The sequence below is a fragment of the Excalfactoria chinensis genome, chromosome Z (assembly GCF_039878825.1).
Source record: "Excalfactoria chinensis isolate bCotChi1 chromosome Z, bCotChi1.hap2, whole genome shotgun sequence".
In the NCBI taxonomy this organism is placed as follows: Eukaryota; Metazoa; Chordata; class Aves; order Galliformes; family Phasianidae; genus Excalfactoria; species Excalfactoria chinensis.
This window is the reverse complement of record NC_092857.1, coordinates 56,378,546-56,406,171: the sequence shown is the minus strand read 5'-3', so window position 1 is coordinate 56,406,171 and position 27,626 is coordinate 56,378,546. Positions and strand designations below refer to the sequence as shown.

The 27,626-nt window shown below is 38.9% G+C and overlaps 1 long non-coding RNA gene across 3 annotated transcripts in view; it reads right to left on the bottom strand.

Moving 5' to 3' along the window:
* Positions 1-4,671: 4,671 nt before the first annotated feature.
* The window catches only part of LOC140264129 (uncharacterized), a 68,324-nt gene continuing 45,369 nt past the window's right edge, over positions 4,672-27,626 (bottom strand). The window contains exons 6-7 of one of the 3 annotated variants that reach the window (XR_011906004.1): positions 21,026-21,227; positions 4,672-5,400 (exon numbers count right to left, since the gene is read on the bottom strand). This is a non-coding gene — a long non-coding RNA (uncharacterized lncRNA). Of the gene's footprint in view, positions 5,401-17,986; positions 21,228-27,626 lie in introns of those variants that run through there. The other 2 variants (XR_011906005.1, XR_011906003.1) reach the window with 2 other exon arrangements.

Below are 27,626 nucleotides of genomic sequence, written 5' to 3'. Positions count from 1 at the left end.
TGTTGAGACTGGGATAGATCACTGTAAGGCAGCTTGCAACTCCAACACTTTTCCCAGAATGGTTTCTCCAGGCATTGTCCCTCTTCCTTAAGGAGGAAATTGTATAAGTCACCTATGTAAAACAAAGCTAAAAGCTGCATATTTGCCTCATGTGGCCTTTGAGAGGCAATGCTGAGGACAGTAGCATAACAACTGAGCTTAACACAGTCAAGCAAATTCTGCAAAAGTGACCCAGTGCCATAATACAACAGTGGGAACATTTGCAGAAATACATCAAGAAGGTGGATGGGAGGTGAAAACAGTCTCACACAGATAGAAACGGACAGTTAAAGAGAGCTTTTCATCCCATCTGATGGAAGGAGTGGAAGATGTCATCCCAGTGCACTTTCTTGGTCCCAGGTATTACTAGGAAGTCAAAATCAGACCCTCCCTTGCAGAGTTCTCCAGGTTGAGGATGTCTACATTCCTTCCTGAACAAAGCAGGATCCTTCAACTTGCTTTTGTGACCCAGTCCAGAGATATTTGTCTCATAATGCCTGCCTGGATGCCTACCAATGCGACCTGGTGTAGAGAACCCGCTTTGGCTGGGGGTTTGGATTTGAACTCTGGAGGTCCCTTCCAACCCCTATGATTCTTTGATTCTGTGATTCTGTGATTATCATGGCAGCACAAACAATAGACTTTTAAGAAAGTTCTTCAGACATCAGAAGTGTCATATTTCTATCAGCTCTTTGTCGTTTATGAGGAAATTTGCAACACTAAATTGTATTTTTAAAATATTTTCCATCCCAAATATACAATAGAGAAGAAAAAAAAAAAATGTTCTTCAAGTAAAAAACTCCATTTTTTTCTCTACATAAGACCTCTTTAAAAAATGAATATCTGTGAACACAATACAAGGTGTTTTTCGGAGGGTAAAAATTCTAACTTCCTCTTTCATACAATACTAGAAGAATGTGCATTTTAGCAGACTAACATAATCAGAGATAATTAACCTCATCAAGGTAATAATGAGTCAAACAGCTGCATTGATCTGTGCAGAGATGACCAATGCAACAAACGAGGTGAATACAGGTCACTCACAAAAGCACCCACAGACAACAGTGGGCTAAGAAAATTCAGATCTGGAAGAATTATCTGAATCCAAATTTCCAAATAGACTGCATTTTCCCTTTTCCTCTGCATTTAAAGATCTCACTCTTTTAATATATAATTTTACAATAATTTATGAAAATGGAAAGCAATGTAGAATGCAATCAATCATTCATGCTTCTGAATGAAAATCCAGAAATAGCAATGCTGTTCTGCAACTCTGTCAAGAACTACTGCTGACATCATGTTCGTCCTGCCATCCTGATGAACTTTTTGCCTCATCAGCAACTAAAATAAGCTCTTACTTCACAAAAGCTTTATATTTAATTGTGGGTTTCAGCCATTTGTAGGAAGGGAGGGAGGAAACATATTACAAGACTATGTTAATTCTTTCCTTTGATCCAGTTCAACATTGTCTTCAACATCAGTGGAATGAGGGAAAAAATTATAATGCATAAATAATAATAGCCAATTAAAAAAAATACTGACAAATAATTTAAAACTGTCTCAGAACAATATATGTTTCCCTTTAAAAAAATAAAAATAAGAATAATAAGAATTAGAATTTCAAAAAAAACATATACCACTGCCTTTTCTCAAATTCATTATTCTTTTGGAACACTCCAATTGTAACTGATATTTTCAATTGGGTTATTTATTTATTTTTTTAATTCAAATGAGATTAAAGAGAAATATTTACATGAACTAGTTAGCATTAGAACAAACAACACATGATAAAAGCCTCAAAAATATTTTTTTTCTTTTTTCCACCAGAAAATAACAATAATAATAAAAAATAAATCTTCCATTTCGCTGTAATTCAATTCTTTAGATTTTTCTTTACTTTGTTTTCCTATTTTTGCTACCACTAAGAAGTTAATATTTAGGGATGTTTGAAAAACAGGAAAAGATCCACCACATTAGCAAAGAGATGAATGAATACAGAAGCCACATTGATCCAGTGATGGCAAGTTGGCATGGACAGGCCACAGCAAGCTCTGCTTTTCACATATGGCAGTGAAACAAACACTGAGGGAAAAGCTCGCCACATGTGCACATTTTTCTATCAAAACCAGCCTCTAAGACTGATGGGCATCTTACATAACATGAAGGAAGAAGATGGCATAGTGAAACCCTTCATGAGTGAAGCCTGCCTGAACTGTGGAACAAAGTGCAACTATACCAAGCATCACACTGTGAGACAGGCACATCACCTGTCAAGTAAATGAGACAAACAATAATACAAGAACTTCTTTACAGTGAGGGTGATGGAGAACTGGAACAGGCTGCCCAGGGAGGTGGTGGAGTCTCCTCTGGAGATATTCAAGACACGCCTGGACGCCTACTTGTGTGATGTGATGTAGGGAGCCTGCTTTGGCAGGGGGGTTGGACTCGATGATCTCTAAAGGTCCCTTCCAACCCCTACAATTCTGTGATTCTGTGATAATGGCTTTTCATGATTTTGGAGAAATGGAGGCTCAGGGTGACCTTATTACTCTCTACAACTCCCTGAAAGGCGGTTGTTGTGAAGTAGGAGTGGGCATCTTCACCCATGTAATTAGATAGGACAAGATAGGCCTCAAGTTGTGCCAGGAGAGGTTCGGGTTGGTTATTAGGAAAAGTTTCTTCTCCTAAAGAGTGTTCAGGTGCTTGAATGGGCTGCCTAGGGAAGTGGTTGAGTCATTATCCCTGGAGGCGCTCAAGAAAATTTCAGATGTTGTACTGAGGGATGTGGTTTAGTGGGAAATATTTGTAATAGGTGAATGGTTAAACTGGATGATCTTGGATGTTTTTTCCTTAGTGATTCCATGATTTGCCATGTTAGACACGGGTGCGACCTGCCAATAGCCTAAACATAGGTTGCTTTAAACCTCTGTTATGGAGATTTTAATAAGCACAAGTGTGAGTCCAGTGTGAATGCATATGGACCGAACCTCAAAATAAGGTGAGCTTCTTAAACAATCGGGTTCTGCCTTTTAATGTATCCAGTCAGCCTAGTGAAGAATTTCCTTTGGCAGGGACTTGTTCTGAATCAGGCCCTACATGTGAGAGAGAAAATCAGAGCATTCACAGTTTGGGAAAAAGCTGTGTGTCTGAGATGTAAGTGAGCTCACATCTTGAGAAATCCTTTCGCTAAGACTCATGACACTTTATTTCACTCTAGAAAATCTACCACTGGATAGACGGTGCTTATATAAACAAACTTTTTTTTGTTTTGTTTGTATTCCTGCATATTACTATTGATCCTGTTCATTCACAACTTTCAAATTCTCTTAGTTGAGTAAATTGCTTTCAACAGACTACATTTTCCTGATATTTCTTCTATTCTATAGAGATTTGGCAGATCAATTTTTCATAAGTTTGGTGTCTTGCCCTAACTGATTTCCAACTCTATATATTAGATTAGTGAACACCAGAAAAAGAAACATTCAAAAAACTCTTTTGTTGATGAACTCAGTTCAGGAGGTTGACAGAATAAAGATATGATACAAACTTCCAATCTTACTCTGTCAAGAAAAACAAATACAGCTGCTTTTGATGGAAAGCCTGATTATGTGATTGCATAGCAAATGGAATTATTTTGAGATAATTCTTAAATAAATGAAGGTATGTCTTCTAAGGAAAATAATAATAATAATAGTAATAATAATAATAATTTGGGGGATATTATAGTTTTTATTTGCTTATTTGTTTCTAATTAATATTAGCTTGCTAAATCTCAAACCTAGATACCTAAATTGAATTAGCAGAAAACTCTTTATTAAATAGATCAGGTTCTTTCTAAAATTGTTCAATTTACAAACCCTTGGGCAAAAACCTCCGAAGTTTTCTAAACCTCTGTCTTAATTTCAGCTGGACTTGAATTGTTTTCTTCAGTGTCTGGTATGGTTCTAGGAGAAAAATGATATTGATAACACATGGATGTTTCTAGTTGCTGCTAAGCAGTGCTGTACAGAGTCAAGGCCATCTTCAGTGAAGGAACAAAGGAGCTGGGAGAGAAAAGAATTAGGAAAGCTGCCACAAACAGGCCAAAAGGGTATTCCATACCACATGCCATCATAAAGAAGGAGTTCTGAAAGGAATGAGAGTTCATCTCTTTCTCTTCCACTGCTGGAGGGGCCTAGCTGGGCATCAGTTGTTGAGCGATATGTATATGTATATATATATACATGTATATTGTCATAACTATTATTGTTTTCTTTTTTATCTATCCACATAAATAGCTGTATCCCTAGTATCTCTAGTTCTTTTTTTTTTTTTTTTTTTTTTTTTTTTTTTTTTTAATTCTCTCCCACACAACACTAGAAAGGGGAGGAGTAAGCAAATGGCTGTGTGCTGCTCAGCCACCCGCCAGGTTATACTACAATACAACAATTTATTTGAAGCAACTGCATTTTAGCTGGCAATTTATAGAAAGAAAGGAAAAATCAATCTTTTTGGATTTTGACAGGAAATTTTCTGTATCTCATTTTACATTTTCCAAAGATGGAAAACAAAACCAATTAAAACAAAAACAAACAAACACACACACACACACAAAAAAAAAAAAAAAAAAAAAAAAAAAAAAAAGCCCTCCTTACAAATTCTAACTACAATTCTAACTACAGTAATATCTCCTCAGGAGATAAGAAAGAAACTGAAAAGAAACTGAATGATTTGGAGACAAGAAGGTGTGTTCCCTTTACTTAAGAAAATAAATAATAAAAAATAAAATAAAACAGAAAAAGGTTCTCTACCACAGAGCTATGCAACTGAAGCTAGGGTCTGAATAGTATAAATTTCTGTCCATGCTTTCTTGCCTAGCACCAACATTAAACATGTGACACACATGTGACACACTGGCCCAGGAGAAAGTATATTTTGCAACACTCCATGATCACAGAGAAAATCAGACTGCAAGATGGTAAAAGCTATAAAGTGAATAGTCATGAATACCCACCCCCAGAAGAGAGTTATATTGGAACCAAAGAGATACTAAAGCCATCACATCCAAATGAGCATCTGGTCTGCTTCCTTGATCCTCTTTGTGAAAGTCTGGAAATCAAACAGGCTGAGACAATAAAACCCCTTGTTTCATCAGCTTCTGTATAGGAAAGCTGAAACCTTTCAGCATGGAAGAGAATAATGAACAGATCAAAGGGTGACCTGTTTGGAACAGGATGGGGATACAAGACATGTATCATGCGGATGAAGTCTCGCCATGTAAACTTTCACTGCACTGTGCTGTTGTGAATTGGCCTGCAGCATTGCTTGAGTTCCAGAGGAAGCTTTTGATCTGCATCACCTAGGCTTATATGCAGTGGCCATCTGTAAAACAAAAACAAAAACAAACAAAACAAAAAAAAAATAGAATTATGTTTATTTTTATGAACACTGAGGATCTGCAAACTCATGCTTGGCAAGCATCTGTTCCTGAACTCACCCAAATTCCTTTGCAGAGATCTGCAGGGAACTGTGCATTCCCTGTTAACAGTGAATTAATGCTTTCAGCTAATACCTCTTGAGCAGTGCCTTACAGAGAAAATAGTTATGGCACAACTTCTATCTGTTCTTGTGGAAGAGTCATAGCAGAGGAAACAGTCAGCAACAGTGTTTATTACACAGCAAATTGAGGCACCCGTCAAGGATGTTGCATTATGACACTCAATTTTACTCTCGGAATTTTCATCAGCAGCTCATAGTCAATGGCATCAAAGACTGAAAGAGCCATTATATCTTACTCTGTACCCAGAAAGAGATGATAAACAAGGAAAATGAACCCAGTCCTGAACTCTAGCCACTGTGTAAAGATCCCTGTTCAAATGTATTCAGTCTTCTTAAGAATAACTCAAAAGATCAGCACCTGGAAGATTCAGAGCTCACTAGTAACTTCCTTCATGGAAGTGGTTATTGTATTCCAACATTATCTTTTAGTCCAAAGAAGGAATTGAGACTCACTGACAGTAACATTGCCTGTGCTTGCTCTATGGATAGAAGCAGGAGGCTGTGATTCCTATCTCCACCAGTCTTCCGGGAGTTTCACAGACAACACTGGCTAGAAGTTGTGCAGTGAAACCTGTACAGCAGAAATGTGACAGCTGCCAGAGAGGCTGGCACCTCCAGGTTCTCCATTTCCATCAAAACCTCAAAGAAAATACTATAATTATATTAATTTTGCTTGTTTCCTTTTCATCTATATGCTGTTCTCACTGAGAAAAATCATGTCAGAGAAGATTTTTTCATAGCAGTGGACTTTGAATGTGCCTTTTTGGGAGCACCATTGAGAACTACCTTTTGGCTCCATTGATGTCTCCACCTGACTGTGATGCAATGGCTGCAAAGTCTTAGGTTTAAGCCTTCCAAACAATGACCTTGGTTTGTTGGTGCTGCTGAAAGTTTCCATCAGTTCTTTGCAGATCTCAGGGAAGTTTCTTTCATCTTATATTCATTCAAATCAGAAATCATGATGTTGCTTTGGATGCCCAAAATGTTCAGGTTTTGCTTTGGACCCTGTGAATGCTCAGGATGTTCAGAATATGACAGTTATATACAGTTATATATGTTATATATGTTATATATAACATATATTATATATGTTATATATGTTATATATGACAGAATATACAGTTTTTTCTATATACCTGAGTTATCTAACAGAGACCAAAATATTCTTTGTATTCTGATAGCCATGTAGGAGCATTATCCTCAATTTTAATACACTCTGTGCATTGGAAGAATGGAAAAATAATGCAGTCAATTCCTGACCTACCCAGTCCCTTGGTCTGCCATTTGAGACTAACATCTGGCTCTTCTACCCTATGAAAGCCTTCAAAATAATCCTAATTCTGGGACTACCATCCTCATCTGCTTCCACTAGACTGAAAACCTCTCTAGGAACCAATGAGGCATACACAGTGGGTATAATTAAATCCCTATGCCATTTCCTTTGAAATTGGCAAACTACAGTTCTTATCTTGTATTCATTCACCCCCAGTGGTGGTGCTGTAATTTTAGCAGGAGTGTACTTAAGCAATAAGACAGGGCAGAATGACAGCCTTGCCGAGACTGCGCCATAAACTGAATTGTTAGATTGAAAAGTGAAGACCAGGTACACTGGACAGCTGAGAAGTTCTTGTGTTTTTTTGAAAAATGTTGAAGTGCCTGAAGGAGATTATAAATTAGCCCTGTGTCAGTGCTCTGCAAAGTTGAACTCCTAGAGAAGAATGAAACTGTATAACATGATATTAAGATATGTCATACCAACGTGAGAATCAGAGTACAAGAGGCTATCCTGACTCTTAGCAGAGGTACATTCAGTCCATCACCTACTCTTCACCAGTGACAGGAGATATGTACCTGCAGGCACATAACAAGCAGATGTTTGCATAGCTTCCTCTGTATGCTTTCAACATCAACAGGTTGTGGTTCAGTGACTTACTGATTCAGATACAACGTCCTTGTGATTAATGATCCTGGTCTTAAAGGCCCTTAAAATGCACGTGTATAACAAACATGCTCTAAATATCTGTTGTAGACACAGAGATCGTTAAAATTATGAGAGAAGTCAAGTTTAATTACATTTTTGTCTATGAAAAGAGCATAGAGCCCTATGATCACTTCTCCTCTAGAGATCTTGAAGAGAATCTCTGTGCTGACTGCGCACTGTGAGTATATCAATAAATTATAATCACATCATCATAAACAAATTGTTTATTTTTAATGAACTCAATATTCTAGAGTCAGCAGATGTATTTGCTTAATTTTAGTTTTCCTTTTCAGGAGGATTATTTGTAATTTTGCTCTGCAAAATACAATTCAGAGTATGTCTTTTGCTTTCTTCCTCAAGTAAACAGATGTGAACATAGACAATTTTTCTAACACCAGAAGCACAGCCGTGGCTGTTCTTTTATCTACTGCTCATGAATCCAGGTGCCTCTTGAGGACAACCTGCTACTATTGATTGTCTTGCTTTGAATTACGTGTTTTACAATTCTATTGGGTAATTTTGCAGTGATCTGTATAAAACTGTGAACTGCTTTTTTATAATCTCAAGAGGCCATGAATTGAAAGTTATTAAATACCATTCATAAGCAGCTGTCACCTGTTTCGAATGCTCTTAGAGCATCATTAAAGTAACCAGCAAATTATCTAACCATGTGTAGAACCTGTAAAGCAAATACTGTATATAATAAGGAGTCATATCTATATTTCTGCATATTTTCACACAGCAGCCAACAACTAGGAAATCGGTTTTAGAGAACAAACCTACACCATAAAATTCCTAGGGTTGGCGAGCCTGAAATTTTCAATTTTGAAGTTCTTGTTTAAGTCACTCCAAAATTTCTATCTGTTTCCTGCTGTGTAAAATGAAACTAACAAGAATATTCTATGCATTCTTTATTTTGTATATATTAGACTCTGTAACCCTAATTAAGACTCGTTAAGAATTATTAAGCATAGATAAATATATTTTCCTTTGAAAATATTAGTAGCTACCTTCAAATATTCTAACAGAATAAAGAAAATATTCCCTGCTATTTTGCCTGGAATGCCATTTTGTGTATGCATAGAGGGTCTTTCTAGAAGCACTAGACCACAAGTGCTTGAATTTTTGAGAGTCTCACTCTGCTTTCAGTAAAGTCAATGACTGATTTCACTGTGAACACGCTGCTAAGCATTTTTGAGAATTCAGCTTCAGAAAATAGAATCTAATTGAAATCCTTATAAGGAGAAAATAACAACTGCGCAGTCGTGCAGCCATCTCACATCAGGATCGGTTGTTATTGTTTGCGGCTTCATGTGGAATCCCACTGCAAGGAGGTATTTGCCAGCAGCCTCTGCTTTGTGTCGGCCATGTTTGAGGTATTCTACATACCTTCTTCTGCTATGGAGGATTTGCATATAAATAATGAATCCAACTCACTGCGGCTGGTTTCAACAGTCTGACTCTATGCAGCCAAATTTGGTGAATGTAGTATTAAATGCCTTAAAAGCAAATGAGACTGCAATGATGTAAGCTGTTGATGATTAAAAATAGTTATATAATTAGCATCAGTTTTCACTAAGTGCATGCAAACTACATGCAGATCTCAGCATTTTAGATAACACCTTTACCTAGAGAGAGACAAAATAATGCAGAACTTGTTAAGGGCTCTGTTCTTTTAATAAGAATGTTGTTGAGTACTGAAATATTCTTGGTGTGTTATTCTACTTCTGGCAGAAAAACAGTTTCTTGGCTGAATTCCCAAATATTAAGTTAGAAAACACTTGACATTGTGTGTAACTGGACTCAATTTCAGCACAGTATAAAAGTATTCAAGTACTTATTTTTAGGTTTGCCTTATTAATAAAGAAACAACATCTCAAGCATGAACTGCAATATCTATCCCATCTAGAAAGGCTTCTGTATTAATTACTAGACTGCATAGAGGAGATTTTGTCTAGTTCTGTTAAACCTCAATTTCAATAAATAAGTTGAGTAATTATTAATTAAACTACTTGGCACAGCTTCAAAAGGTCAAACCAGGAGCTCTGAGCTTTCAGGAGTAGAGTTTAAACGTCAGGATAATTATAAAAGCTTCCAGTACCCAATCTATTAAAAATATATTAAAGAAATATTGTACAAAAGGACAGAAGGAGCTCTCGATAATTACTGCCATAATTTTGATCTGCTCGATCTCTCCCTCTTTGTCACTCACTACTTTCAGACACTCCTAGTAATTTCACCAAGCAGTATCAGAGAGCTTCATCATTCCAGATGTACTGCAACAAGGAAAGAAAAGAGGAGGCAAAGACTTGGTGAAGAACTGGTGAAGTTTACACTCATGATGGTAACCAGTGTGGAAACATCTGTGAGGACCGGAAACTCTGAAGATTCTCCATGATACTCAATAACAGCCCCATGGGTCAACTCAACAAAATGACTTCTAGCTTTCCTTCACTTGAGGGGGTGAGTAGGTCTGGTGCATTTATTGGATCATAAGGAAAGCAGGATTAGACCTAGGAATGCTGTTAAGAGGAGTCTTCTGGAGACTGAATTAAAAACACTTCCTAGATACCATTGTTACAGACTTTTTCAAACTATTTGTTACAACACTGACAAGGTACCTTTTTCCCACTTTTTTTGAAGCCTTCTCCCACATAAATAATAAAATAATAATATTAATAATAAAATAAATCAATAACTCTTGTTTCTATACAAGTGGCTCAACTGGAGTGCAATTTTTGTTTATCAGTGTTGATGGGCAATTTCCCCATCTCCTCAGAGGTGAGCCTCTATAGCCACAAAATACACACAGTTCCTACAGATATTGCCAAAAGACAAAAGTGCTCAGCATCTCCCAGGAAAGCTTAACACCACTATTTCCTTCTTTTCACATCAGTTATGCATTAATTCACTGTGTGCTGATTTAAAGTATAAATATCTTTGAGCTCTAATTTCTAATCGTGTAAATGAACCAGTGACCTGGGTAATCAGTATTCCTTCTTTTCACTTTCACTTTTACCACTCTATATCTATTATTTGATCCCAAATGGTTATAATGCTAATAGAGGCAAAACTTCAAATATTGAGTCACAACTATTCAAACAATGTATATCCCTTGCTTTGCAGGGTAAGGTATACTTTCCTCAGTTATACTACAACACGCTCCTCTGTTTTATGCAGTCACTTTGAAATAATTCCTTCCAAACAAAAGCAATTTCCAGTCTCTGCCACTGGCTCTTAGTCAGGTCCTAATTTAATGGAGCTTGGGATGATGATATCCTATGGACACTTATGAGCTGCCACCCCACTTGATTGCTACATACTGTGCTCCTAAAAATTTAAGATTGTGTGTGAGGAGAGCATTTATTTTGTATTCAAGGCTCTGTAGCCACAAATAACTATTCTGACAGTATATTAATTTAAATAAACAACGAAATGCACACAAAAAAAAAAAAAAAAAAAAAAAAAAAAAAAAATCTTCCGAAGAAAAGAAGGCTCTGTGCATGTGTCTGTTCAGAAGGAATATCTGGGAAGGGAGGACTCCAAGGAGCCTCTTGCATGCAGCTATATCATTTACTGTCTAAAAAATGAGGTCTGTATCCTATTGCTTCATACCTCTGCCGTCCTCTGAAAGGATTTATGGACATGTCCTATTGTTTCCTTTGCTCCACAAGAACAATGATGCTGGCTTTCAGATGTTTGGAGGAAATGCTGCATGCATGGCATCCAAGACCTCTGGGGAACTGACACACATTTGTTTTAATATTGGTAGTGTGTTGCCCATTATCTTAGTCACTGTGCAACAAAAGGAAAAACTTGTTCCACAGCTTTCAGGGATAACATAAATCCCACATCTCCACAGAATATCATTGGTTTAGAAGATGGACTTTAAGGGAGGAGGAAACATCAGGTCGGGTAATGTGGTGGAGAAGAAAATATACCGTGATGGAGACAGGCTCTGGTGAGTTGCCCCCAGCTACAGAGCTCCTGCAAGAATCACATCCACCACCTGCACTGTGCAAAGGCAAAATAGTTGCACTCATATTGCTTGAATTTTGTAGGTGTTTATCCACTGGGGAAAAAAATATTAAAAAATGGAGAATTGTGCTTGCAGTCATCCGTCCTTGGCTGGAGGTGTGTGTGTCCATGCAGAGCACTGCTGCAGCAGCAGCTGGGCTGCAGCATCCACCTCAGACTGGAGTAACACTTCATTAAAAAACATGAAAAATGCTCAAAATATTTCCATACCTCACAGGCTGTATCTGGTAGATTGATTAGAAAATTAAATGATTTGTTTTCTACAGGTTTTGGTGGTGTTTGTTTGTTGTTTTGTTTTGTTTTGTTTTTGTTTTCCTTGTTTTGTTTTTTATTAAAAATCCATCATAAGGTGTGCAAGATCCACTTGAGTGACTTGTGACATTCAGATCAGAAATTTGGCACACCAAGCATAATTAAGTGTGATAGTCCTGAGCAGTGGTAGTGCTGCATGTTATAACCTGCATCCTGCATCTGAACAGACAGAGAAAAAAGTGGCTCATATCTTCATTTTTTAAAGATACGTACAACATCATATTACACATCAAGCAGCAACAGGAACCGTGTGAGGGAATGAGATCCTGATCATTGCTGCAGTCTGTAGGATAGATGTTCCCCTCTAATGAGCTGCTACTTAACTCACCACCAGCTGAGAATACAGGGTTAAATGTCAATATACTGATATTTCATCCTGACTGAAATCATAACCTCAAGTCGGTAACAAAGTCCCCATCAGTGCTAATGGAGCCACTCGTCCTCACCAGCAGCATGCTGAGGACACAGGGCCTCTGCCCCAATTTCTCCCAACGCAGCTGTTATTAGAGCCATTTAAAATCTTATTTTCAATGTGGCAAGCTGGCCTGCCTAAATTAATTCATTCACACAGTATTCACCAACTACTTAAAAAATAGTTCAGAAGAACTTTTGGAAACATTTTTGTTTGCAATTTTCTCTAAATAAGACCAAAATGAACTTCATCCTTAGCTCACTGTCAAGAGCTAAAGAAAGCAATTGTGAAAGGGATAGATCTCTTAAAATGACTAAATCAAAAGTGACTTTAATATGCAGTTCAGCTTGCCAAACAGAGTGTAGCTGATCTTTCCAATTTAAATCAGAAAGTCTTTTCTTGGTTATTGCTGAGATCTGCACATAAAAGACGCTCCATTTTCTGGGGGAATGGAGATACACGTACATAAAGGCTGCAATAATGGCAATCTTGAAAACTAAAGTCTCCCACTTCTAATAGCAAAAAGCTATGACATCAGCCCATGATATCCCCTTTACTCAGTCCATGGTGATCATTAGGGTTAACAGTATTGCAATACTTACGCAAACTCTGCCTCGTGACCACAAACAGACTACGGCCTGAGCACAGTGGGAGTGCCTCCAGCCGTACTCAGTCATGGTGCGACATCCAACTGACTTGGGGGCAAAGGAATGCAGGATGCATCCCATACCCCACACACAATTTATGATGTATCTGTGTTGCATACAAATTGGCACAAGTATGAGGAAATATGAATATCTCAGCATCCTTCAGTGCCAAATACAGACATGATGCAACATAGTCATTTTCTCAATTCAACGTAACATACAATATGCCACTCTCCATTATGCTACAGCAACTGAAATGTGCTGCAGGCCAATGGAAAATATCCCTAAAAATAGCTATGCTGTTTCTGGGCAAAAGGAGAAGTATTCGACATTTCCTTGAAAATGTTCCCACCTGGATTTGCTGGAACAGCAACATGATCGTTCAGTGACAGGAAGCTCTCTGGTAAGGAGCTTTCTCCTCAATATTACCCTGCTTTCCTGAAAGCACTGCAAACAGGGCTCATAGCAGTTCTTTAAAATACTGTACATGAAAGCTGTACTAAACTGTTTAAGTGCTCCATTGTGAAGCACTGTATTAGGAGCTTTCTGCTGCTCAAGCAACTTTAGATTGTAATGTATTATAATAGTGTGCTATTCTCCTAGAGATCATTTTACAAATACAACACAAAAGATTGTCACATGATAATCTTCTAAATCATATCAAGGAAAATAAACACCCACTGCAGAGGGACTTGCTTATTTTGCTAAGACATTTTACAGCATATTAGCATAAAAATACTACTTCAGCCCTTCAGGTTCACCCACAGGACTGCTTAAGAGCATTAGATGTGTTATAAATACAAATGATTTTGGCAGCATGATACTTTGTTAATGCAGATTTGCAAATTTTATATGTTCCTATTCAGCCCTGCCATACAATCTGTGCAAATTACAGAATTTTGCCTAACTGAAAGAGCAGTAATTGAGGAGAAAGGTCCAGTTAGTTCTTCCACTTCATATACATGACACTGGCATACCAGCTCTAGTCACCAGAGCTTCAAAGCTTTTACTGCTGGGTATTCTCTCCTCTAACTACTAGAGGTCCATGTGTAGGTGTTGTACAGCTTTACAGATGGATCTGCACTAGACTACAGGGTTCCAACTCTTCCTTTTGCCTGGTATTGGATGGATTTATTCTATATAAAATCACAGAAACATAGGTTTCAGTTGGAAGAAACCTTTAAGATCACCTAGTTCCAGACTCCCTGATGTAGGCAGGGACACCTTCCACTAGACCAGGTTGCTCAAAACCCCATCCAGCCTGGCCTTGAATGCTTCCTGGCAGGAGGCATCCACAACCTTGCTAGGCAGTCTGTCTCTTTGTAAATGACATTGCAATTCTTCTATCAGAGCTGTACTTCTCATCACACAGTCAGGAACCCTGCAGCACAAAGTAAGAGATGTATCCTTCACAGAAACCAGAAGCAGGAGTGGAACTATAATTCAGACTGTTTGCACATTAAACATTAGCCTATATCTACTGAACCATTGTGGTGGTCACCCTCCTCAGTGCCACTGCTGTCTGTCCTTTCCTTCAGGAGGGAGCCTCTCTGCCATGAAAAGCTATTCAGGCTCTTCAATAGGTGCTTGGTTGGAACAATGCCTGTTCACAAAGACCCCTTCCTGAACAGGATCTTCACTGAAGTTTGGATTGATGTGGTGAGCTATTAAAAACAGTAAACATCCTTGCTTTCCAAGCAGTCTCCATCAGGTTCAGATAGCTTCAATACAGAATGTAAAAGACTCTCAAGAGATTAACGCTAAGAATTTCCATTTTTATGGTATTTTTAGATTATATTTCATTTTCCAGGCTGCAGTTGGCTTGAACCGGAGCCACAATGCTTGTGACACTCCAAACACAAAAAGGAATTACAAAATGTGACAATTCTTAAAATGTGTTTCTTGTTGTATAACAAATTCCCAGTGTTGTAGATTAAACTAGAGAGAACAGGAACCATAACATGGAGATTATGCAGCATTTCACTTTGGTTTTTTTTACAAAAAGTTAATGCCTGCCTTATTCTAGTCAGTAAGTATCAAAGATACTTTACAACAGCACAGCACACATATTAGCTGATTGGAAACTGCAGGAATGTATAAATCAATGATTTTACTTCACAGTTTAGTGAAAGCTAATTACACAAAAGTGTGAGGCATTTCTGCCCCTCAAATGCTCACAGTGACAGGCAAAATCCCTGCTAACTTTACCAGTTTCCTTCTCTTCCTTATGATAGCTCACACTAGGAAACCTGCCCATATACCTACCTCAAAACAAACCTCTGAAAATCTTTGCTATAAGCACATTTTGTCTGCTGGTTCCATAAAACGATACCTTGTCCAAGTTCCTACGTGTGTTTTAAACCCAAAATTCTGTTAACAAGAAATTGGATCAAGAGCTGGAAATCACACTTTTTCTTATTACAAAACCAGCCATTTCTGTTTAACAGACAGAAGTGTACGTGGGCACGAAAGCTGAAAGAGAAGGAAAAGAGACCAGGTACATCTATCATGGGCTTTTAGATTTTTGCTGGAATTCATTTTAAAGCACACTGAATATGGCTCACCACCTGCCAAAAGTACCTAGGTTCTGACTTACACCAATGAAATGAAGAACAATGAAAAGTGACTTCAGCAAGCAGGTCTTAACCAGGAATATTTTGCTGTACATCTGCTGGCTATGGAATGGGCAGGGACTGAGTAAGCAGAATCCCTTGAACTCATTTACATAGCAAAACAACTTTTATGAGGTTTCAAACAATTTTTCTTCTCATGGTTAGGAAAGTTGAGGCTGAGGTGAATCAAGCTGGAAGAATATAGGTTTCTGTTTGTTTGTTTGTTTTTTTTAAAGTCTCACATTCTGTCACATATGTGTGCACTTTCTTTAGGAGGCTGACTTCTCCCTCCCTCTTTAGAGGCAATCCCTGTGGAGGAAATTCCTTAGGCAGAAATATCTGGCCTCGTGGCGAATGCCAGAGGACAGCTTGAGCAGCATTGGGGTTGGTCTGACCTGTGGTTAGGCTGTTGATGGGCTGTCTGGGACAGAGCTGGCCACCCATCTCGTTCTGGATCCGCATGCTCATTTTGTGGGTGCCTCACCGCCCATGTGTCTTTGAAGGCTTGTTTGATTTCCACTGCCCTCCTATCGAGCTGATCTCTAAAGTGCAAAGACAGCTCCACCTCGCACGTCCAGTGTGCAGGGATACAAAAGCAAATCGGGGAGTGGGAGGGAAAGGAATGGCTTTTAGCTTTGAGATGTCAACACAAAGTGGCCAACCAGAGGAAAAGGAACTGTACAGAGGAAGAGAAAACATAAAACCTCCGAGGCAGGCGGTCACTGTCAGTGATATTTTGGCTTCTGAGAGTCTGCATTTAAGTGTTTGTTTTTGGAAAAATCACTCAAGTGCTTCTTCCACACAGAGAGTGATGTTGTATTTCCCTGTAGGCAAGATTGGTGTTTGCAGCCTCCACAAGCTAACGAGGTTCTGATTGTTTGTTGTTTTTTTTTTTTCTGTGGGATCCTCTCAAAGCTCTATTGTTTATGTACCTTCACTCATTTAATATATCATTTTAATAACATAGAAAATTATGCAAGCAATTACATTTCCAAAACATTGATGCAGAGTAAGAAATTATGCATTATTTGATGGAAATGTTCATGGGCATATCTATGGTTTTGCTGTTACTCTTTTTGTAAGTCCATCCATTCTTACTTCCTAAAAAGACTTAAAAAAAAAAAAAAAAAAAAAAAAAAAAAAAAGATATTGTATTGGTTTTAAATGTACAGATGGAAACAAAATGTACAGAAGGTAAATAAGTGAATGAGTAAAGGGAAAACTCACCAACGGTGGTGCCTTGACTGAAGCAGCTGAGGCAGTCCTCCCTGGTGAGCGATCTCCAAGAGATACTGCTCCAGTGGGAGTCAGCCCTTAAATGAGGTCTCAGAGGGGATGGAGTCAAGCTCCACCCCTTCCGGGAGCACAGCTACATCACTCTCACCTGTGCTCCCACAGCTGACCCCATACTTGCCTCAGCTGATTAATCAGAGGTTCAGGCTGTGATTACCAATCTCCCATACAAGATATGGAGTGTATATTTTGAAAGTAATTAATTTCATTTGGTTTAAGTTACTGAGTTTATTCAGAAGTGTCTCAATCTGCATAACAGGAGGACATGTAGATGTGATGTCTGCCAACAGCAGTAAGAGTGAACCAATGGTTGCTGTATCATACCATGCAAGTTTCCTTATTTCTGACTTCATTCTCTAAATGCTGAGAAATATGTCTGTTTTTCAAGAAGTTCTGGATGCTGGGATTTCTGGATGTCTGGCAGATCACTAAGAACAGGTCAGTACCAATAGCTGGAGCAGGATTACTGGACACAGATATACAGAAATTGCAAAAATAAATAAATAAATAAATAAATGGCCCAAATGCAGCACCCACGGTTTGTGCTGTAGCTGTGCTGTGAATACAGCCGTGGATTAGACACTTTTAAACGGAAACATGTGCAGTGTCTGCAGCACTTCCATGTAGCCTGGGACTTGCTGCATTTAGCATGTTCACTGAAATACAGCCAGGCTTGCCTGCATGCCAAGGTCTTATACATACTTAACAGTCACTACAGAGGTGGACAAGCCGACAATTTTTCTCTCAGTTTTGACTGCAGGAAAAAGAAGGGTCCTTGATAAGGGTCTGGCAAGCAAGGCAACCATAAAGAAGGGTTACACTAACCTGAAATCCCCCATCTCAAACATCTTGTATTATCTTCTCTCCCACACTTGAACTGGACAGAGCACCAGGCATGTTCAGTCTGGAGTCCAGGAAAATTCATGCTGCACAGAGCAGAGTGTGAACAAGTTTCTACACTACAAATTCCATAATCTCAAGTACACACACATGTTATACTTAAAACAGACCTTGTAATTGGGCATTCAGTTGAGTTTCTTTCTACACAGATGCTGCACTTACCTGGGTGCAGCAATTTTGTGATCTTCTGTTGCATCAAGGAATCTCAGGAGAATATAATGGAAAAGATAGAATAAAATTGGTGTTACATAGTTGCAGAATGACACAGATGGTGCTATTCCTATGGGCACATATGAACACCTTGCTTTCAGAGTGACCTTTGAGAGTTTCATAGGAAAGTTTCCAAAGTCCTCTTCCAAAATAGATGTAACAATATACAGAACTTTGAACAGAAAATTTCAAGCATGTATGCCTATTGCACTCCAGTAGAAATATAGGTTATTTTGTGTGTTGTGTAATGCCAGGAACTTTCCTCAAGAAAAGAGTCAGTTATCCTTGCTTACTAGCAGAACCTTCAGATAGTCTCTAAACCTAAAATATTTCCTGTACACTGCAAGATTTCTGTAGCTAGTTTACATGCAAAAGTTTTGGATATCAGAAAAGGTTACTTTGCATAAGTATAGTGCTAACCTAGAACTTGCTGACACTGTTTTGTGATTTACTTAGTACCACCAGCCGTTAGCTGATTCACAACTTTCAGTCCAGAACAACAAGAAATTACCTTTGCTTAGACAACTAAAGTACTCTATAAACTGACTACCAAGTGTCTGCCAAGGCTATGCAAACATCTTGGTTTGTGAAAACACAATTAAATGAAAATTAAATTAAATACTATGCCCTGTGTCGTGCTCTGAAAGCCTTGAAACATGAGAATCAGAGAGCTACTGCACAGGAGATTAGTACTGAAAGTATCTGAGTGTTCCTTGAGAAGTCTCTTCCAGAAACCAATCCTAGTGACAACTGTTGTATGCCCATAGAGACATGGTAGTAATATTGTTAAAGGAAACATTACAATAGGTTTAATGATTCACTTATAAAAATCCAAATGGTCAGCCATTTGTTAAAAGAGTTTGAAGAACTCTTAAATATATGATGCTATTAATCATTTTTTATTTCTTACATGGAACAGCTTACAACTGTATAATCCAATCACTTTGCTTTTAATAAGACTAGTTAAGCTCTGAGCCAGGTGATATAGAAATCAACAGGTTTTGACAGCTGTAGAGGTTAGAGATTCACTGACCTAGACAGTGAATCCCAGTGGATGAGCTTGCTATAAGATGGTATAGAACAGCATCATGCCTCATACAAACACCAAGATTTTGTGCACAAGTTCTCTCATCTGCCAGACTATTCTTTCTCTTAGAGCTTACTATTACTCTTCAAAACAAATGGTACAATACATTGATGTAGCAGACTAGTACCAGTGGTGACTGTTTGCTCAATTGTTTGTGGGAATCGACCTCTTTATCATCTTTATCTGTGTCCTGGAGGAGTTGCCAGAGTGCTCTTCCATCAAGTTACACATTAGACTGAATAGAGTTGACCATTCAGGCTACCAAGAAAGGAAATGGAGACATGCCCTTTGCAGAGGGACATGGTGTGAGGATAAAATATGCCTGCTTAGGTTGCAGGGAGAGATTTTACCCCCATGAGGATTCCAGGCAGCAGCAAAAGTAGACCAAGGAGGCTGTACAGTCTCCAGGAACAGATATTTTTTGCGATGGGTCTCGAAAGTTCTTGATCTTCCCTTTCTTCAGTCCAAGCTTGCACTGTTTTGTGGAGGTCAGAAAAGAGACATTCTGAGGTACATTTCAGCATTGCTCTGTATCTGGGGATATGCTCTGTATTTTAAAAGTCACAGACACCTCTGATTAATCTTCTACAGTCTGTTTGCCTTAAAGCTCCATTTCATATGACTTTATGAGATATCATTTGGTATTATACTATTGTAGAGTATACTGATAGCTTTGCAGATTAACTACCTTGACAGCTGTTTGGCCTGTTGGACATGGTTATGGGCTTGGTACCAAACTGTTGAATCCCAGAAGGATGGAGTCCTGCCCCAAACAGTCAAAACCCACATTCAACAATTTTCATGTCTTTGAAGATTGAATTTAAAAATAATAATAATAAATAAATAACTAAAAGAATTATATTCCTGGTAGCACAGTTTGGTGCTAAAATATTGCAAAATCAGCATTCATGTTAAACAGGGCCCCCACTATCAGTCTCTCTAATGTGTACATTCAAAATACCCTGAAATCCTGACTCTGTTTAAAATAAATAGATAGATAGATAAATAAATAAATAAATAAATAAATAAATAAATAAATAAATAAATAAAAGAATAGAATAGAATAGAATAGAATAGAATAGAATAGAATAGAATAGAATAGAATAGAATAGAATAGAATAGAATAGACATTTTAGAGAAGTGAGATGCCTTGTGAGCAATTTAACTTCTGTTAAACCCTTGAGCTTCACAAAGATATTTTCCACCTCTGATCTGAAGGACCCAGCTGCTCTGCTGGGAAGACAGTGACTTGTGTGGTCCTGTCCCACCAATCCTGCAGTATCTGGACATTACTCAGAGAGGCAGCTGCCTGTGATTACAGATCTTCCTAATGTCACGGGTCAAGTCACCAGGAAAGTGGGAAGGCTGAGGATGAGAAACTGAAAGTAATCTGTCACTGTCAACTCCATAGGATCAAAGAAAAAACAAATTGTATCTGTTCTGGCAAATGGTGAAGGAAGAAGGAAAAGCACAGACTGTTAGGTTAACGTAGACAGACAGGACTGACCTCTACTATCTAGATTAGTTTATGTTGCTGCAGTGTTTTGTATGCTGAAATCACTACTGTCAGTGAACCTCTGAGCACTCTGAAGATGATGTAATTAAGAGCTGTAACACCTCTGGGAGACATGATTGCAGCAGGGTGACCCTGGGAGAGGTTGGAGTTGACTCAAGTAGATGCCCAAGAAGTAACTGGTGTCTGTGTTTTAGTCATCACCAAAGTAAAATGGCAATGGCAGGAACACAAACTCATCTCAGGACCGGGAGTGCCCAGAGCTGAGGAGAAGTTCTGGAATAGAACAGTCTCTGTCTCAAGTTTGAGGAGAGCTGCAGAGAAGGCAGTGAACCCCTGGTGTCAGTTTCCAAGCAACTCACGCTTCTAAAGTTGTGTTTGTGATGCTCTTTAAACACTGGAGTGAAAACTGGAATAAATGTTTTCTTTTTGTCTTTTCTAACCTGTGTGAGTAATACATGTGCTCCATCTGCTTCAGCAATCTCATGCATGCGATCACCGCCAACTGCTATTGCCGGCGTTAATCACGAGTAGTGAATTCAGCTTTCACAATACAATCAGTTCTTGTTCTCAACTTCTAAGAGTTCATAATTCAGTCTTACTGTCATTTCTTTCCTCTTCCATGTTCTTTCGCGAAAGGTAGACCTGAGGGGAAAGAAACCAGAGTCATTAACTGTTGGAAACTTTAATGTGCTACAAAACCAGAATTAGAAGTGATAATGAAATTTCCACTGCTGAAAGCAGACTTTGCTAACTGATGTATGTAGTGAGAAAGGTGGCCATGTAACCAACAAAAATAAGAACCGTGTTCACTTTTAATACCCCTCATTCATCTTTGCTTGAATTGGCAGTACACCAAATCAGAGTTTAAGTTAAGATGCTCCTTTTAATTTTCAGTAATTAAAATAAATATATGTTTAACAATTTCTGTTGGACTCTCTTAAATCCACTTTTTTTTCATCATACACCATTTAATGAAATTATTATTATTATTTATTGTTATTATTTCTATTTTTTTTATTTATTTATATTATTTTATCCTGTCTACCAAATGGAATAAGATATATAATGCAGTTAGGAAAAACTAAAATAAAATAGTCTTAAAAATCCAGATTTGATTCCACAAAAGCAACTCGGTGATAAATAACTGTACTTCCTTGTGCAGACAAGAGTCATTACAGACTGAGCACTCTTTTCCAGGAGCCAAGAAATGATGGGCAGGAACAACTCAAACTGGGAAAGTTGATAAGATTAGCAACCTGACTATCTGTTCCGTTCCACTGCACAGACAGCTCTGAACTTCCCAGGCAGCCTCAGCACCACAAAATTCTTGCAGCTATAAGTTTATGCAGCACATGAGTGGCTTTTAAGCCCCTACACTGAAAGCTACTTTCCAGGTCCTACGTCATGGATCTAACATTGATTCAGTCAATGGGAGGTCAGTGGCTGAATTCAGGAGACAGTGGTGAGATCAGAAGTGCTACTTCCATGGAGTTCTCAGATTTAAAAATAAGAAGTTCTGTCAGACGTATTAAAACAGAAATTTCTCTGGTTTGGTTCAGAATTCCTTTTTTCAATGAAAAAGCTTTTGACTGAAAATACATCTTCCATTTTGCTGAAGAAAACAGGATATATTGTTGTCATTTCCAGTTGTGTTTGTTGTTTGTTTTTTTTCTTTCAAATTTATATATAACTTGTACTACCTGGCATAACCTGTTAGCAAGATAAGAGAGCTATTTTAATTTCAACATGTTTTCCAAAATGCCCAATTTTGCAATTTGTTATGCAAATACTAAAGTAAATAGCAGAAGCTGTATCAACGAACTCATAAAAGCATAAAGTAAGAAGGCTAGGAGGAAAAAAAGAAAGAAGAAAGAAGAAAAAAGAAAAAAGAAGAATTTCAGAGGAGTGCATCTTTCCAAATGCAGAGTAAGAAAGAAGAAGTGACTGACAGGGAAATAAAGGAAATAAGGGAGAAATTAAAAGGAAAGAGAGGCAAAGCAAAAGAGGTGGCAGTGTCCCATACAGTGCCCCAGTACAGTGTCCCGTTCTGAGGAACAGACCCTGAGGAAATGAAGTTAATAAAGAAAAAAGAAAAAGCAGAAAAAGATGGCATTTAATATTCAAGTAGTTGAAGAATCTAGAACAGGAACTGGCAACTGAGAAAAAAAGCTAGCAGATAAAGATAAATAGTGCTATGAAATCAAAATGAGGCACACACACACAATACTAAGAGAAGAGAAGAAGCCAAACCACAGAGTTTTGCCAAGGGATCAAACCCTGGAAGATTCATCTAGCCAAGATTTGTGAGGGCTTGTTTTATTTTTGCCTTCTTATTGCTGCCAGAAGATATAAACTATATCTATTTACTTAGGGGGAAAAAAAAAAAAAAAAATGTTTTGCAATACAGCCAATTTCTCTTGGGGAAAAAGAGAATGTTGTAACAAAAAATTCTGAACAGTTTTTCTGAGTGTATCTAAGGATGCTGCAAGTGTTTGGTAAAGCCATTGGGTCTATATGCTCATTCTATGAGGATGGTGTTCACAGGTAGAGTGGAGCCACTGTGGCCAAAAGAGGATGTGCTTCTGAAGACTGAATATCCTACGTCTGTTTGAGCCACTCTGAAATCAGTGAAATCATTCTCAATAATCTGTTTCAACCAGGAACTGGAATCTGACCCCAAGGAGGACTATGAGAATGATAATGTAGCACTTGCTTTTTAAAAACAGTCTTAACTCTGTAAATGCGGGCTTTTTACAGACTCTCATAAAAGGTAAGGAAAGGCAAATGGATATCCTGCTTTGAGGAAAGAAAACATTTGATGGTTGATAGTTGATTGTCAGGATCTAAGCAAGCATCTGTTTGCAGATCTGCTAGTTTTAACAAAACGCGGAAGAAAAAAAGAAGGAGGAGAGGAGAGGAGAGAAGAGGAGAGGAGAGGAGAGGAGAGGAGAGGAGAGGAGAGGAGAGGAGAGGAGAGGAGAGGAGAGGAGAGGAGAGGAGAGGAGAGGAGAGGAGAGGAGAGGAGAGGAGAGGAGAGGAGAGGAGAGGAGAGGAGAGGAGAGGAGAGGAGAGGAGAGGAGAGGAGAGGAGAGGAGAGGAGAGGAGAGGAGAGGAGAGGAGAGGAGAGGGAAGGGGAAAGGGAAAGGGAAAGGGAAAGGGAAAGGAGGGGAGGGGAGGGGAGATGAGGGGAAGGGAGGGGAGGGGAGACCAGCCTTGTTGCAAAGTTTCTTCAGATAGCACTCTTTTTCAACCCTACCTTCCCTTTCCATCCTCGAAGTGAAAGAGGAAGCAGGAAGTCCTGCCCCCAGCAGATTTCATGCAACCTCAGCGAAACATGTCTCAGTGGTCCTTGGAGCTTTAATGTAGTTTTCAAAGCCATCTCTTTCTCTTCCCTTTCTGCACTCTTTTTTTGTTGTTGTTGTTGTTTGTTTCTTTCTTTCTTTCTTTCCTTCTTTTTAGGTGTTGAGTGAAACCTGCCTAGCTACTACTTGAAGCTGTCACAAGACTTTTGGTTGTCTTTTACTATCCAAATTTATGATGCCATTTAATCTGCATTTTCCTGAAAATAAGTAAACCCTTTATTGGTGTAAGTCAACCCTTCATTTGAGATGGATGTCAGCTTTCCAAAAGAAAGAGATACTGTGCATTTTCCTGTCTATTGTAGCATACTCTCTCTTATGAGTGCTTGACATGGATTCAAATTTTAGTTTCACATTACACCTTACAGCATTCCCACTGTGCACAGAGGTATTTTCATGCACAGAAAAGTACTCTGATAGACCTACCTTTTCCCAGCTATCTTTTGAAATACATCATCACCATGTTACTGACTGATCTTGAATAAACTGATACCAATGAACCTGGAAAATCAGGTAGTTGTGGCACCAGCTTCAGCCAAAAACTTCAAAAGAAGTAAAGCACAATCCAGTTTTTCTCAAATGCATCTTGTTTGCACATTGTCACCATGAAAATTCTGCATTTTTATGATATCCTTTATATGCCTTAAAGGGATGGGATGTTGAAAGAGATTGACCCTGACAGAACTCCAACAGCTGTGAGGAGGAGGACATTCCTGGATACAAGTTGGCACTTAACCTCTGCATACTATTCCTTGTATAGTGGAATTGCTGGTCTCAGGGTAAGAACAAAGTCATCTGGAGATGAAGTTTGACCAGAAGCATTGTAAACAGCCATATCTCAAACTGTGTATGCAGTTGTGGTATACACGCGTCGGCCACTGCTTTTTGAAAATGCACATAGAGAACAAAGCAGTTTCATAGACCTGAAAATACAAAATCCTTTTTTCATCAAACCTCAAAGGCATACATATCCACCTCCAAATCTTTGTTAAATCTCCACTCTAAAACTTCACATCCTGCCAAATGTGATCATTGTAAAGGTCACTTGAATGAAGGGCAAATTCAAGATTTGACCACATCTTATAGCCAGCAATAGGCTATACATGTTGGAGGCACATTAGGAGAGTTTGGGAAGGGAATACTCAGATACAGCAGAGGAAAGCATAGAACAGTCTGTAACTTTCTCAGACCACTCCCAAGAGATGCTTAAATTCCTGTAAAGTGAAGTTCTGCCAACTTATGTTGGCATATCAGGAGTCAAGGACTGGGAACTGCCTGCTCCAGAGCTGCCTGGAATGGGCCTATGAAGTATGCAGTTGTTTTGTGCACGTGGGCAGATATCTGAGAGCTGCAAGCCAAATCTTTTTCCATGACCTAACCGATGGTTAAAGATTACCTTTCCTGATGTGTTCAAGTGTCTCTCCAAGGTTTCATTGTCTCTGTGTCTCTGCATACAGCCTTTTTATCCCTGTTAATTTTAAGGGGGAAATATATGAGACCATCCATGGAGTGTGAGAATAGATTAATGTATTTATGGGCTAGAGAAGGACTATTTCATTGACAGACTCAATTTCCGTGGTGCAGTAGCTCTCAACTTTTAACATAGTTAATAAATTTACTATGTTAACTAAAGGCTAGCACATTAGGTAGTACTAAACTACACAACAGCAGCCAGTTCTTCGCTCACAACAGTAATCCTTAGACTCTGGAAGGGAGCAGCACAGTATTACGTTACACAGCACGTGTTCATGCGGAATTCCTACAGGAAAGCAGAGTCGTGTCACCTGCCTGGAGAACTGCTGGGAGCCAGCAGGCACGTGCCACTCGTAACTCACTCAAGTGAGCTGACCAAAGGCACCAGTCGCTGCAGGAATTTTCAATAATGCATGTTTGCAGCCCCCGCAACATGTACCCTCCTTTTACATAAAATGCCAGTGATACATTGGAAGACACTTGCAGATAAGATAAATGAAGCCCCTAATCTTCCAGCCCTGTTGGGCGTAAAGCTAAATTGCTTTAGGGATCTTGATCTTCCAGTACAGCTTTTCAGAACCAGAGCAATATCACCTGTGGTAGCTTAACCAATTTATATGCGTATGGCCTGGGATGAAAACAAGATTTTATGTCAAGACAAGCTGCACTGGTCTCAGGAAGGATAGAGCTTAATGAACAGAGTATCTCTGAGAAATTGGCAGAAACAAGGAAGTGCTCTGAAAGGAGAAGAGAGGTGTCAGCACTGCAGGAGCACACTAGCAAGCTTACCCTCTTGGTTTTCTTCTAAGTTAAGCCATAGTCCAGTTTAAGATAGAATTAAATTGAAGATACTTGCTTTGCAGAAACCAGTTTTTATATAGCACCAGATATTCTTTCTCAAAGGACAAAAGGCAGAAGAGCAATTCATGCAGTACAAAATAAACGCTTAGCCAAGATAGGGCATTAGACCTCGAGTGGGAGATTATAAAACTCTTCCCCAAGACACCTGATGTCAGGCTTTCAGGGAAAACAGGGATTTTTAACCAGAAGAAGGGCTGCAATCTGTGTTTGTTCTACTGTCAGGCTGACAATACCTGCTAACAACAGCCACATCTGGTGTTCCTCTCTGGGGCTCACTGTACTGATATCAGTCACCTTGCAGCAATAGAAACATAATGCAGGAGACAAACTTGTCTCCTTTTCTTTTGAAATGTGTTAAGGGGAAAATCATAAATGTCTTTTTCTTCCAAAAATCAGATGAGTATCCATTACACAGACTCTGCTCAGGATAGTGTACCTTCATTCAAGCCGAAGGCTCGAAGCAAACCCTAGGATATAAGAACATGGCATAATGCTCAGTTCAAAATTCCCCCAGATTGTGCTGGCACCTCATGAAAGAGGAGCACCATTACACCTCGTGACAAATCTATGAGGAAACATGCCTATCTTGTTCACAGCAATCCTCAGAAATGCCCAAAGACTCATTTCTCCCAGCATGATGAAATGTAGATGAAACACCAATGAAAACTGACTGTGCATCAGCACAAAAGTATTCACACCTCATTGAAGAGCTAAATGGGGACAGTAAGCTAATCATCATGACATGGTGTAGCTCTGTTTGTGGGGGAGCCCAATGAAAAACAGTAATGTAATGCCTGAAGTCTCATTTGCAGTCCCTGTCTTCCGGACATAAAAGTTTACGAAGATGTCTTTTTGTGTATGATGTTTATTAGTGCAACAAGCCAACAGCTCTGTTTAGAAGGCAACTGGCAGATCTTATACTTCAGCCCTTAGCACCAGCCTTGCTCTGTTGCAGACCTATGCAGTACCGTCACATTGGCTGACATCTCCTGTTTCTCTGAGCAGCATCAATTGACCCTACACAGCTACATGAATCAGTGAGTCCCTCTGCGCAGCTCACCATTCTGTTTTTACCAAGAACACACTGATCACCAGGAAGGAACAAATGGCACTTTTTCTGCTGCTGAGGGCTGTGAATCAAATTCACAGATTGCTTCAGAGTAGAATCCTTACCTGGGCTCCGTCTCAAGAGTGTAGCCAACTCACAATGGCACAAAGATCGCCAAGAAGCTTTGTGGCATTCTCTGAAAGTTCTGTATTCTGTAGGCTTGGATTGTGAAGAGAGTCAATTCTGGCTTTTCTTTTCAAGATGTTTTAAAATCATGTGATGAGTTGTCAAAATGGCAAA